At 35.9% G+C, this 14,946-nt stretch overlaps 1 long non-coding RNA gene across 1 annotated transcript; it reads right to left on the bottom strand.

Annotated features, from left to right (window-relative positions):
* Nucleotides 1-11,971: 11,971 nt before the first annotated feature.
* LOC110910768 lies at nucleotides 11,972-14,625 on the bottom strand. Its single transcript, XR_002576445.2, has 3 exons — nucleotides 14,343-14,625; nucleotides 12,674-12,739; nucleotides 11,972-12,199 (listed from the first exon to the last, which is right to left on the bottom strand). It is a non-coding gene; the product is annotated as an uncharacterized LOC110910768 (long non-coding RNA).
* Between the last annotated feature and the right edge of the window lie 321 nt (nucleotides 14,626-14,946).

Here is a 14,946-nt window from a genome sequence, read left to right as displayed (position 1 = left end):
CAGATGATGCCCTATCAGGATCTGAGGCATGAGAATAGTGCTGCGCACCCTGAGTGTGTGACTGTGCAGAGGCCACAGACTCGAAAGAGTCTGGAACAGGTGAGTGAGCAGGTGACTCCTCAGCTGGAGCATCTGCGAGCAACAAAAGACCACCGTCAGCTAGAAGGGCCTCGCCCTCAATATCATCCTCCAGGGGCTCGTTATCAACGTCGGCGTCGAGAAGTATATCAAGAGCAGGATAAGCGGCCAAAGGTATGGGGGCAGGGATCTCCACGAGCGGTAAGTCCCCAGCAAAAGGGCCATCAGCGGGCTCGTCGACAGCATCGGGTAACGCAAAGGGCTGGAAGTCATCCTCGTCCGTGCTGGTAACATCTGAAGTGGGTATCTCATGCTCTGAGGATACTCGGTCGTCTGATACAATGGGCATAGGGCCCGTAGTGTCCGACTCACCAGTGCCTGATGAATCCATGGTGTCTGTAACACAAACACAAATATGCACAAATAATCAATCATATAGTCAGATAAACAAATTAGTCACCAATTAAGCAATCAGATATTTCTCCTAGTCCCACTAGCCTCCCAGTCTCCCAGACTGATCTTCCTAGTCCCACTAGCCTCCCAGCCTCCCAGACTGCTCTTCCTAGTCCCGCTAGCCAATTCTCCCAGTCTCTCAGACTGCTCTTCCTAGTCCCACTAGCCAATTCTCCCAGCCTCTCAGGCTGCTCTTCCTAGTCCCACTAGCCAATTCTCCCAGCCTCTCAGACTGTTCTTCCTAGTCCCACTAGCCAACTACCTCGGTCTCCCAGACCGAGCCTCGGCCTCGGCCTCCCAGATCGAGCCTCAGCCTCCCAGACTGAGCCTATAAATAATAAATAAAATGTGCTCAACATTTGTTTGTAAAAACGTTTTGGATCTGGACTTAAGTGGTATGCAGTGTAAAAATGTTTTCGTGAGAGCTCTAGTGATCATAGTCTAGACTCGAGAAAGAATCCTAGTTCGCTATGATCAGAGCTCTGATACGAAGCTGTCACACCCTGGCTTTACGGAAGCGTGGTTAATTTTGGTGTGACTTCTTAATACCATAGCTTAATCATAACAAAGCTATATGAAATAAAAACCATGCAAGATCATCCATCGATTTAAGTTTTAAAATATAAGTAACATAACATTGTCTTAAAACATTGACTCATGCAACGAGAATCCACAACCTGATAACATAAACATTGTTCAGAAGACACAAACATCAACATGAAATAAACACAGTTTAAGGACTGTGACTCGTCCAGGAAAAAGTCACATCCCCTAAACCCGGATGACCTCGTAACTCTTATGCAGCGGGAAAACGTAACATACCGCGCCAGATCTTTAGTTCCCTGAAATACATGTAAGTTGGAAAAATCAACAATAATATTGAGCGAGTTCATGTGTAAGTGAGTAATAAAACCTTTGTATGTATAAAATCCTGGTATGTAGCAAATAAGGAAAAAGAGATCACCAATGGTTTGCAAGGCCATTGATATGTGTGAAGTGCAAGTAGGAAGACTCAAACCTAGCGGATTTATGCGTTGGGCACAAAGTCACCCCGAGGTCCGTTATGCTGGGCTCGCTACACCCAGATAGATCTGCCGCTACTGTCCCTCGGTCCTACAATGAGGATTAATGGCCTCAAGTTGCGCCTACCCACTCACATGATCTAAGTAGTAACCCTCCTTACGCTAACCATACCATGTATAAAGTACTCGTAAATATAGTAACATGTATTTCACCGCCGCAGTTTAGAAAACTGAAAACAGTTAAGAGAAAAGGGGGACATGAACTCACAGTGGTGCGTCTCTATCAAGAAAATCTCCTGATTAATCTGCTGTGCGACGACCTACACGTACTAACTTCTATTAGACGGACGGCTGTGCCTTAGTTTAAGGTTTAATGTCTTTGGGAAATAGTTAGACAACTATTCCGTAATTTCACTTTGTAATTATTTGGTAAATATATTCCTTCCCAAGGATGGGGGCTTTAATACATGTGCGTTTGTGTATCTTCGGAATTTATTATTAAGTCTCACTTAATATATATTTTAATTCTAACTCCAAAATATAAATACTTTTCCCAAAAATGTTATATTTTATTTCACACAATATTCCAAAATAATTTCCTCGTCAAAATACGCGTTCAATAGTATTTTCTGAAAATACGTAAGTTACATTGTACTGTTCGGGTGGTAATAATTATACCGGTGTAACTTAAATAATTATTGTGAAGGCATTCGCATTATTTTGGAATCGTTGATATTTGGTAATATTATTTTTACCCTAAAAATAATATTTGTATAGTTCGCAAAATAATCATAAAAATCTCACAAGTGTTGTTATGAAAAACATATACTAAATATATATTTATTAAGTTTTATTTTGTGAAAATCCCACCTCCAGTATTTTGTAAATTTTTTAATAAAAATCGTGGCGAAATTTATATTTTTTGGAAACAAGTTAAAAATACATTTATAACACTTGTGGTGAAAATATTTCCAAGTGTTAGGTTTTTAGAAAAAGTTTCGCCAGAGTTTCCCCTGTAACTGGAGGTGGCCACGCTTTTAAGCGTATCATTTTCTTTTAAAATTCAAATCAACAATTTTTCCTCATTCAACAATAACAATATCCAAACCATCAGACTAGTCAAAATATATATAAATCGCAAAAATATACATGAACTTGTGGTTTTTCCAAAATATGTAGTATCTTCCCATTATTTTAGTGGATCTTTGTATAAATCAATCCGGTTTCTTGAAAATCTTATTTTTAAAGAAGTTTCGTCTTTACAACTTCTTGTCAACATTTACGAAAATGGTTCTTTTGTCGAAACTTGTGTTACACAAATGTTTATACACTTGTGTGTTTACAAATATCACTCTTGTTCATGAAAGATCCGGTTTTAAAATATGTTTTCTTTTGACGCTTGGTTCTTTGAAAATACCACTTGTAGATCCATAGATCTACTAGTTTAGAACACTATTTCATAAGAAAATTTGATTTTACACAAGTTCATGTTTAATGTGTAGTAGAGTTTCATCATTTAACCCTTTTCACACCTTAACATACTCTAAGCCATGATTTATGAACATGACTAATCCGGGGTTTGATGATGATCCGAGCTACCACAACATAGATCGGCACTAAATAATCACCACAAAACAAGTCTTATAAGTTTTACACAACATCATAGTTTTTATCCAACATATTTAAAATCTTAGTAAACTTTTAGTATGCCATCTTGTAAGTTCATAAATTTTAACCGACAAAGTTCATTTTAGCCACTTTAGAATAGATCAAGAGTGTGTTTAAAGTAACTTACTACTAGCTCGAGGCTAGGGAAGAAACTAGTCGAAGATCGGGTGGATAAAAGCAATGTAACAAGGTCCTTCACGATCCAAATGCACCAAGCTTCCTTGTATGAGATCCTTATCCCTTGTATACACTTGAACTTGCAAGATCAAAACTCGAAAGTGATGGATGGATGCTGGGTGCTCTCGGCCGAAAGTTCAAAGAGTGGGAGAGAGAGTGATGTTGTTCAAGTGTTGTGGTGAAATGAATGATGGTTTAAGCTTACTACTTATAGACAAATTCATGATCATTATCCAAAGGTTCCAATGTCTAATTGATATTAGACAAGAATGATTTAAATAATCAAGCAAGTACAAAGGGTGGTCACATAGTGACCGAACTCGCTTGGGGGGGGGGGGGGGGTTATTCGGTTCCGTTTCAACTAAATAGTTAGGTTATAGTTAGATGTTTAGGAGATTAAACCATTTACTAGTATGTTATGCATTATAGCGGGTGTTAGGGTATTCAGGGACCCTAACTGGCTCAGAAAAAGAAAAACAGTGTAAATGGCAATATTTTTATGTTCCGGGTATAATCCGGTTGTTTGGTTGGACTGTGATCCGTTAAAGTGCTTAACAAAGCTTTAAAGTGTCGTTATTACTATTTTTAGTGACACAACTTATTCCTGACACTTTGGAAAGTGTCTAGTAATATTTTCCTAATGTTTTGGCACTTTATTAGTTAGCTAGATGCTGAATTTTTAATTAAAGTGCTGAATTTTGTACTTAAAGTACGTTTTAGGCACATCCGGTCACTGTAATTATCACCTAGTGACGCAGTTCTACAACCCTCATATCCCTACACTCACTACTAGTGTAGTAAACTATCTCTGGCTCATACAGGCTTTAGAGGCAGTACCTGCCTGGTGCTAGCTATGTCAGCACGTTTAATAGGTTATTCGTTCATTGTGCTACTGTGCTTTTGTGCATCAAGGTTGTCACTAAAGTTCTGTAAGCAAGTCATGGAGTGAAAGCAAATAAAGTATGATGCAAGTATGTACATGTATTAGTATTTCAAGTAGCAGTTTATCCACAGTTTCAAATAAGCACAGTCATTAAGCAGTAATTAGTTATTAATTAAGTCGTACGGATACCTGGTTTGGTGAGGGTAGTCACAGTTCGATTGGATGGCAATCCGATCGGACGGTAATCCGTTCGGCATTCAGATCCTCCAAAGTTGAATAAAAAACTTTAAGAGTGGGACCAAGGTGCAAGCCGATCGGATGGCTGTCCGATCGGATGGCAATCCGATCGGACGGCAATCCGTTCCGATGGCCTGATTGTCTTTAACACTTGGTTGTGTTGATGGTTTGCAGTTTTGATTCGAGACGATGTGATAACGTGTTAAGCAACAAAGCCTCATCAAGACCCAGGTGATCCGATCGGACAGGAATCACCCAAGTCCGGTCAGTCAGTGGTTAGAGCCGGTGGTTCATACTTGACCCGAAACCGGCTGTCTCTTTGATAGAAACCAGATCTAGAACCAACACATCACTAATAATGAGTAGAAGATCAGAACTAGTTCAGATTCTCTCGGTTTTGAGTGCATTGAGTGTAAAAGAGTTGAAAGAAAGTTAGAAAACCATCTTTCAATCCTTTTTACCATGCATATGTTCAGATCTAAGCAAGATCTTTGTTTATTCGTGTGGAAATCATCCAGATCTAAGTTGTTCTTGGTGGATTGAAGCCAAGACATGAAGTTCATAGGAACCCCATATTCGTGTGGAAATCGTCCAGATCTAAGTTGTTCTTGGTGGATTGAAGCCAAGACATGAAGTTCATAGGAACCCCATGATGACATCATCCTAAAACACCTCAAATCCATTGATTTCACGGTCGAAAGTTAAGATTCAAAAGATAGAATGATGAAGAAGTGTGTGTAGATCGTAGAAGTACAAGATTTAGGTTGGAAAATTACAAGAATCGCGAGAAATCGAGAGAAAGAAGGGCTGAAGCGAGCTGGGTCGAGTGAGAGCTGTCACATCAAGTGATGTGACATATGAAAGGTATTTATAGGGTTTCCCAAAAAGGAAAGTGCCTAAGGTCGAGTGGGTCACCGATCGGATGACTGTTCGATCAGGTGGCAATCCCATCGGATGGCAATCCATTCGGATGACCATCCGATCGAGCGGTCACTCGATCGAGTGGCTCCGATGACTTGAGTTTTGGCGTTTCGTCTCGTGCGTAGGGTTTTGCGATGTGTTTAAGCGAGTTGCGGTGCAATATCATTATCCATTAATCCCAACTACTATATCTAACATACAATCATCCTAAATAACTTGCGTTTAACGTTTGCGATTCGATTGCGATAGCGTTGCGATTGCGTTTCGATTAATCACCAAAACATAAACATAAATAAACATGCACAAGTAACACATAAGTAGCACACACACGTAAAACAATATCCAGAATGCATAATTCGGGTTGCGAATGCGATTGCGATGTGATAAGCGAAAAAACATGCGATAAATACCGATTAAACCTCGATTATTAACAAGTACTCCACATAATACAACTAATGCGATAAAATAAATAGATTATCTACAAGTCAAAGAAGTCAAAACAGGAGTGGAGCAAGGAGTGACAGATCGCAATTAGCAATCTTTTCTTCCTTCGACTTCAATCTTGACTTTGACTTTGACTTTCGAAACACGGGAACAAGGAACAACTGGAATTCATCAAAACATTTTGCTGAAACAAGTTATTATCAATCTGAGGTTGCATATAATAATCAAAAGAGATATAACCAGAATTTAAGGAACCAACTGAGAAATTACTAGAACAATAATAGCAGTTGTTATCAAGGAAATGGTAACAGAGGTCTGGGTAATGGAAGTGGGAATAGATTCAGAGATAACACACAGAGAAACCATTCTTACCATGGAAAATCTAAATATCAAAGAAATGTCAAGTTTGTTTTTGGATCAAGTTCTGAAAGTGAATATAAGATGTGTGGAACTCAATCAAATGAAGAATAGTTTGAAATGAAAGCACGTGAACATGCTCAAGTACCTCCTACTTTTGTAAGAAATCGCAAAGATAGGAGATTTTGCTTTAATTGTCATAAAGTTGGACATGTTTCTTATAATTGTCTTGAGCAGGATTTCAAAGGAAAGAAACCTGAAGTTTCTCAACTAACTGTTTCAAAACAAGCTCCCAAAGTTGAAACAAAACAAGTTTTGAAACAGAAAACAAAAGTTGAAACCGTTAACACTTTGAAGAAACCGATAAAAGTCAAATCACAAGAAACCGATAATGCTAAAAGGACTGATGAAAGTGTGAACTCCAAGTCTTATTTCAGTAAACCACTTTCAATTAAACAAAGTTGGAGACAGAAATATGTTGAAACTTCAGGGGGAGAAGTTGAATGTTCAGTTGAAAATGAACAAAACCTTCAAGTGGTTAAAGGAGCTGGAAAACCCAAGACCAAGATGGATTGGGTTTCCAATAAAAATGAATCCATTACTTAGATGTGCAAGGGCTTCCTAGGTCCGCATTTTCGAAATGGATCATGGACAGTGGAGCCTCGAGGCACATGACATAATCGCCTTGCTCTATGGTGTCTGACCAATCAAAGGTGGGTGTGTCGGATTTGCTGGAAATTAGGGAGGACGGATTGTCGGTGAAGGGATTCTATCTAATTGAAAGGTTTTGTTTGATAAAGTCAACTATATCGCCAAACTTGAAAACAATCTGCTGAGCATCTTGCAGATCTGTGACAAGAAGTTTTCTACACACTTTACTAATAAAGAGTGCATGATACTGAAGCCAGGATCTAAAATTCTAGAAGAGTGGATCCTCATGCGGGCTCCTCGAGAAAATGATCTATATGAACTTGATATGAGCATTGCATCCACTACTTTGCAGACAACACAATGCATTGTCACAAAGGAAACTGAGAAAGAATCTATCTTCTCACACAGAAGAATGAGGCACATTCACCTAGGAAGATGAACTATCTTGTTAGAAATCAGCTTGTAGAAGGTGTGAACGTTATAAGTTTTCATATGAATGATGACTGCATCAGCAGCAAGAAGGGCAAACAGAAGAAAAAGTCGCATCCGATAAAGATGTGCAATTCTATTTAACTACTTCTTGAATAACTACACATGGATTTGTTCGGACCAGTCAACATTAAGAGTACCATAGGCGATCTATATTGCTTAGTGGTGACCGACGACTACCCCAGATTTTCTTAGGTTATGTTTCTAGAATCCAAAGATGAAACTTTTGACTATCTGAAGACACTGATTCTAAAGATCAAGCATTTGTACCATTTACCAGTCAGATAAATCTGAAGTGAAAACGGTACAAAATTCAAAAATAACAAAATGTTTGAATTCTGCAATGTGAAAGGTATCCTTCACGAGTTTAGTGCACCTTACACGCCACAACAAAATGGAGTGGCTGAACGGAAGACTCCCACATTAATAGAAATAGCCAGATCGATACTTGTCGACTCAAAAATTCCTGTAAGTTTCAGGAATGAAACAGTTGCTTCGGCTTGTCATACACTCAATAGAGTTCTCACAATCAAGAAGTACAGGAAAACATGCTTTGAATTGCTAAACCAGAGGAAACCCGATCTTCAATGGTTAGAACCATTTGGGTCTCCGTGTACTGTTATTGAACTACATCTTGAAAAATTACACATGGATTTGTTCGGACCAGTCAACATTAAAAGTATCACATGTGATCTATATTGTTTAGTGGTGACCGACGACTACCCCGGATTTTCTTAGGTTATGTTTCTAGAATCCAAAGATGAGACTTTTGACTATCTGAAGACACTGATTCTAAAGATCGAGAATTTGCACCATTTACCAGTCAGAGGAATCTGAAGTGAGAATGGTACGAAATTAAAAAAAAATAACAAATGTTTGATTTCTTCAACGAGAAAGGTACTCTTTACGAGTTTAGTGCGCCTTACACGCCACAAAAAATGGAGTGGCTGAATGGAAGAATCGCACATTAATAGAAACAGCCAGAACGATACTAGCTAACTCGAAACTTCCTGTAAGTTTCAGGAATGAAGCAGTCACTTCGGCGTGTTATACACTCAGCAGAGTTCTCACAGTCAAGAAGTACAGGAAAACTTGTTTTAAATTGTTAAACTAGAGGAAACCCGATCTTCAATGGTTAGAACCATTTGGGTCTCCGCGTATTGTCATTAATCCAGATGGCAAGTTCGGTGCAAAAGCTATTGAGGGATACTTTGTGGGTTATGCTAGTCCTCAAAAGCGAGTGTATTTACTGAGTATAAATCGTATGGTTCATGCACAAAATGTTGAATGTTAGAAGTACATGACTACAACACAAAAATCAGGTGACCCATGGTTGTTCGATTATGAGAATCTTTGGAAATCATTCAATCTACTTTCAGAGCCAACCGGTGAAGAGCTTGTCATGTTATATCAACAACAACAATGTTCAGCTCAAGAACAAATTCAAAGACCGATTGTTGTCATCCCGACACAATTTGGTGCAGATAATGTTGGTGAAGGAACCAGTACTCAAGTTAATGATGAAGGAACTAGTTCCGAAGTTAATCAAAATGTTGAAGGCCCTAGTTTTGACATGTCAGATGATTCTAATATTGAAGAAAGTACTATCATTTAATCCAATAAAAACTAAATTAAAATCAACTCCAACTCTTGACCCAGTCTTAACCCGATCTAAACTAGGCCAACATAAAATCGACTCCAACTCTTGACCCATTCTTGACCCGATCTAAATTAGACCAACACACTTACCACTTTCTTTACTAAGTATATATCTCCAACCGACGACTTTAGATTATTTTTTCAATAAACTCATATTATTGTTAAGGATTTTGTTGGTAAGTGACATACATTGTATCCGGACTCAGACTAGACTTCTTTAATCTGTGTTTAAAAACTAAACAGCTGTCATGATTGTTTCTCAAAGCACAACATGTTTTGTTTTTTCCTTAAGTTAAGGATGGCATAATTGTGGATAAGTAGGGCGGTTGATTAAACTAAGACTGATAAATCCATGAAACCTTGATTTGCTGTCAATTATTGATCCCATTGTCTCTCTTCTCTTTACCGGCATTAAGCTTTTGCTTAGAAATTTCCCAAGTGATACCTCAAAGATTTGCCACCCCTTGTTCACATCACATCTAATCTAGTACTAATAATAAAAAATAGAAGTACTTATCCGTCATTCCATAAACTCATAGAATATATAGTATTTTAATACATGGACTTTTGCAATTTTCCTTTGTCACACTTAATCACCAGCAAAACAATGACTTCAGCCGGGGTGAGCAATAAATTATGTTCTTTGTGTAGACTACAATTATGAGTTGTAATCTTGTTAAAAAAAGAAGTTTCAACCATTTCTGATAATTGGAGATCAACAAACGCAGTTCCGTACATGCAACAAAAGTTAATGAACAAAAAAACGCCTTCTTGTTTTATTGTATTTTTTCGAAATAGTCATCCTTTATTTCATAAACTCTTAGATATTAATTTAATACACATATTTTTACATGTCCTCCTCGTCCAGGGGCGTCTCTGAGAATTTATGTACCATGTTCGAGCTCGAAAAATTTGCTCTTCCGTATTGTATTATTATTATTATTATTATTATTATTATTATTATTATTATTATTATTATTATTATTATTATTATTATTATTATTATTATTTAATTTAAAATCAAATGGGTATTGGGCTCACTAAAGCTAATGCCAATGCGCTAACTTCCAAACCATAAAAATTGTATTGTAAATGGGTCTATCTTGGAGTTGGTATAGGTATACTATTTAAAGAAAATTAACATATATATCAAATTTTTTTATAAAAACCACGTGCCTTTCGAAATCACGGGTCCTGTGCGGTGGTCCTCCCCGCACACCCTCATCACCGCCCATGTCTTCGTCACACCTAACCAGTGATAAAACCATAACTTGGCAAGGTGTGCGTAGACTTATATACTCTCTAATCTATTGACTACAATTCAGAGATTTATCTCATGTTAAGAAAAAATGATCGACAAATTCCGATGATGGGAGGACAATGAAGCCTTACAAAATTATTCATCCTTCATTTCATTGAATCTTAAAACAAAACACGGATTTTTTCCATTTCCTCTTTGTCACACCTAGCCACTGATAGAACAATGACTTTGTTCGTAGTCGGAAACATAAAGCAGGGCCGGCCAACTCGTGTCGTTGCTCGAGACCCAAATTTTCAAAGGGCCCGAAAGGTATCTATAAGATTTTAAATGTATACTAAATTATATATTTAATATATGCATCCACTAATTATACAAAAAAGTGTCGGTGTTGGAGTGTAAAAACCATCTCAAGATAATGTAAAACTCTTAAGTTCATGTCTTGACTTTTAATTCATTTTCCCTTAACCACAATTTTGGGCCCAATTACTTTTTGTCTCCCAAGGCCTAAAATTTTTTTAAGAGTTTTCAGAGACAGATATAAAGCTAATCATATAAAGTTCCGACAAATTCTGATAATCAAAAAGGTCAACTTAAAACTTATTTTCTTTTAGAACTACTCATCCTACATTTCATAAAATCCTAGAACAACTAGTATTTTAGCACACGTATATTTTTTTAACGGCCAACGGAATAAATCTCGAGCACTCTCGGGACATCCATTGGACAAACGGAGTACTCCGAGAGTAATCCGAGTCCACCTCCAATTCTGGGGAAAACCCGGTAACCCACCCGCCTGTAGGCATGACGGTGAAATTACCGGTAAAACCCGTTTGGCTCAAGGATCCAACCCAGGTTTCCCTGGGTCTCCTATCATTGCCCACCGGTGCCTCACTCTGCACCAAGTGGGAGTTGAACTTGCATCTCTCAAAAGAAATGCAAGCCTTCCACCACTTGTGGCATGCCTAACCACTGATATTTTACATTTCCTCTTTGCCACGCCTAACCATTGACAGACGCATGACTTCATAAAATCCTACAATTCAAAGATTTTATTTATGCTAAAATAAGGTTACATTACTTCTAATGATGGGAGGTCAACAAACCCCTTAGCTTCAAAGATGAACCCAAGATGGATGAACTAAAGCATCATTTTATATTATTGTACTTTTTGGAACTAGTCATCCTTCATTTCATTGAATCTTAGAACGAATAGTATTTTAATACATATATTTTTTTACATTACCTCTTTAATTAAGGTGGATGAGCTAAAACATCATCTTATTTTAATTCATCACTTATTTCATTAACCCTTAGAATCAATAGTGGGCATTATGAGCCGTTTTCTAAAATAAGTGTAGTGAAGATGTGAGTCATTATGTTAAAAGAGGTGTTAAACAATTAAATAAATAAAAAACCATCAAAATGTTAAAAGGGGTGTTAAAATTAAATAAATAAAAAACCATCAAAAAAATCTTATTGGCCAAAAAAAGGAGATTAACTGTGATTGGCCACTTCATCCCCTTCTTCGGCGTGGAATAAAGCACGCTCCAAACGATTTTTGTCACACCCTGCTCGTAGCGGAAGCGCGAGGTGTGATCTGTTGGTTCTCATTGCATAACGATATAAGTAAACATACTGAATGAATAAAACATACTCCATTGCCATTACCATAATTGCTCAAAAGATGCGCAACATACATTAAGTTTATAATTTACAAACCATTCAAAGAAACTAAGTTGTTATTATTTCATACATTCAAAACGAAAATTTTAAACACTAAGGCTTTGTCCACTATATCACCGCAAAGCGGCAGTATAATAGATAAACCCTTCAAAAGATGGCACGGAGTCTTGATACTTGTTTCCCGAATTAGAATCCCTGACAAGGTCCACTAATTCCCTGAAATACATGTTTAAGTAGAAAAATCAACAAAGGTTGAGCGAGTTCATGCAGTTTAGTTCTGTATGATACACCCGAAAAATGTAAAATGTATTTGTATTTGAATCAAATATAGTATGAAAAGCGTCAATGAAATCGTGATCATTAATGTTTTGCAAGGACATTAATATGTGTGACGAATTAGGAAGCAAACCAACCCTAGACGATTTTAATTGTATCGACACCATGTCGTAGGGCAACAAACGCACTCCTAGGTAAATGAATGACCATGAGTGGGGCTCGCCAAAACCCATTAGATCTAACCCTTTGTTCCTTGGTCCAAACTGGATTAATGGTGCTTTAGTTATGGCCCTAATTTCGCACATGATCTAAGGTGTTTCATTCCTTGACTTATCATACTTATTGTACATGTATTTTCCCCGATAGTTGTAAAGCTTGAAAAACATTTAAAATGAAAAGGGGACATGAACTCACAGTATCGCTTCAGTGAGTAGAAGTAAATATGATTTCACGTACGGTAGTCCTGAACAGTATTGCGACCTACAATCGTTGTTATATTTTGTTAGACACTTCGGTCTTTGTAAATAACTTGAGTACAAGTCTTATGTCTTAATTATGTGTAAGACTTGTATGTCTTTATTGTTTAACCGTTATATATATATTTTTCCAAATACATATATGTAAGTAATCGTGTATCTGGTATGTCATATAGTCGGATCTAGTTCCCTTGAATTCGTGTTTAGTAGTAATTAATCGTATACTTGTATTTCATTACAAGTTATGTCATTGGGCCTAAATAGTGTTGGGTTTAAATAGTGTTGGGCTTTAAATAGTGTTGGGCTTTTGGGCCCATAAGTTTGGTATTGGGCTTGGCCCATGAGTTATTTGCTATTGGGCTTAGCCCAAGTATTTAGTTTAAGTCCAATATAATTTAATAAAAAAATATAAGCCCATTTTATATAAATATTTAGCCCAAAAGATAAGTCTTTCATTTTTATAAAAATAATTTTATAAAAATTTTCTAATTATACTTTTTAGATAATAAAAACATAATGCTTTTTATAAGTTTTCCAAAATGTCCGAAGTTTGGTAATGGTAACGTAAATTTTGTGTCTGTGTCGAAAGATCGTCTAGATGTCGTATTAAGTCCTCGGATGGGTAAGATGTCCATAAGTTCGTTCGTCGTCCGTTTTGTCCATAATTTATGTCCGATTGTTCGTAGTGTCCGTAATATGTCTTTAAGGCGTATTTATATGAAATTTGGTAAGACTTGAATTCTAAAGTCTTTTTGAGTTTGTTATCACCATTTTAATCAAGTTCTTATCTTTGATATATATAACTAATACACAAATTACTACATATCACATAACTTGTTAAAATGAACAAATATATATTTTCTCAAAATATATAATTATCTAATCTTTTCTTTTTATAAAAAGTTTTCTTTTATATCTTTGTAAATCTTGGAAAGATTTAACTAAAAATGATAGTTTTTATATCATATAGTTTTTAAGAAAATTTTGCCATATCACCTTTGTTTTAATCACTTTGCCATGTTTAATAAACATATCTTTTTCTTTTCAAATCAACATCACAATTTACTCATAACTTTTATAAACAAGATACATAAACTTTATAACAAGATTTGTAACATAATCTTATCAAGATGATCTCAAAATCATGTAGGGTTTTGAACTTGCTTACAACATATGTTGACTAGTTCAAAAACCTAGTTTACTTCTAGTTTTTACAACTTTTATAAAAATCTCATGTTGTATATTACTTTTTATACTCTTGTAAAAAGTCTTGTTTTTATTTAAAAACATTAAATACTTTAATTACACCATAGATTTTGATCATCCAATATATAAAAAAAAAACTTTAACATGTTTATGTATACTTGTTAGATCATATTTTTAGAATATCATCTAACAAGTTATACATGTCTTAATCATCTCAACAAGATCAAATATTTAAAATAACAAACCTTAATCACAACATAAACAAACATAGATATCATGATTTGTATTTTTGCTTCTTTATATTTTCATACTATTATTTATGATTATTTTGTTTTTACTAGTTATAATAATAATCATAACATAAGTAAGTAAGAAAAATAAATATAAAGTTAGAAGCTCACTTCTAGCTCTAGGCTAGGTATGATCTAAAAGAGCTTATGATCCAAAGAAGATGAAGATCTTGTTGTTAGAAGACTCTTGGATGGATAAAAAGGCTTGATTTAACTTGCAAATACTTTAGATCTTCTTAATTTCCATGAAAATCCATGTGGTTTATAAGAAAGATGAATATGATGGAAGGGTTTTTCTATGGTGTTCTTGGTAGGTTGATGAAGATATGAAGGTGTTTGAGAGAATTTGTGTGTGTTTGAAAAGGTGTAAAAGATTTGTAGTGTGTGTAAATGATTTATGAAAAGTGTTATAACAATGACACCACATAACTAACTCTTACACTTATGTTAATACCATGCCAACACATACTCCACTTCATCATCTAGATAATCATTCAATTAAAAAAATAAAAATAAAAAACAAATAGTGGGGTGCCCACTTGGACGAAAATTCAGCAAAAAGAAAAGAAATTGCTGAATTTTTTTTTTTAAAAAAAAAAACTTGTTTTAACTAGAAGCTTTTAAGCATTTTAAGAACTTTGACATTTTATATAAAAATATGTACAAGGTTTTAAGCCTTCATATTTTAAAATAGTGTGACACTAGTTAAAACTAG

The sequence above is a fragment of the Helianthus annuus genome, chromosome 15, assembly GCF_002127325.2.
Source record: "Helianthus annuus cultivar XRQ/B chromosome 15, HanXRQr2.0-SUNRISE, whole genome shotgun sequence".
NCBI lineage: Eukaryota > Viridiplantae > Streptophyta > Magnoliopsida > Asterales > Asteraceae > Helianthus > Helianthus annuus.
This window is presented reverse-complemented; position numbering and strand designations above follow the sequence as displayed.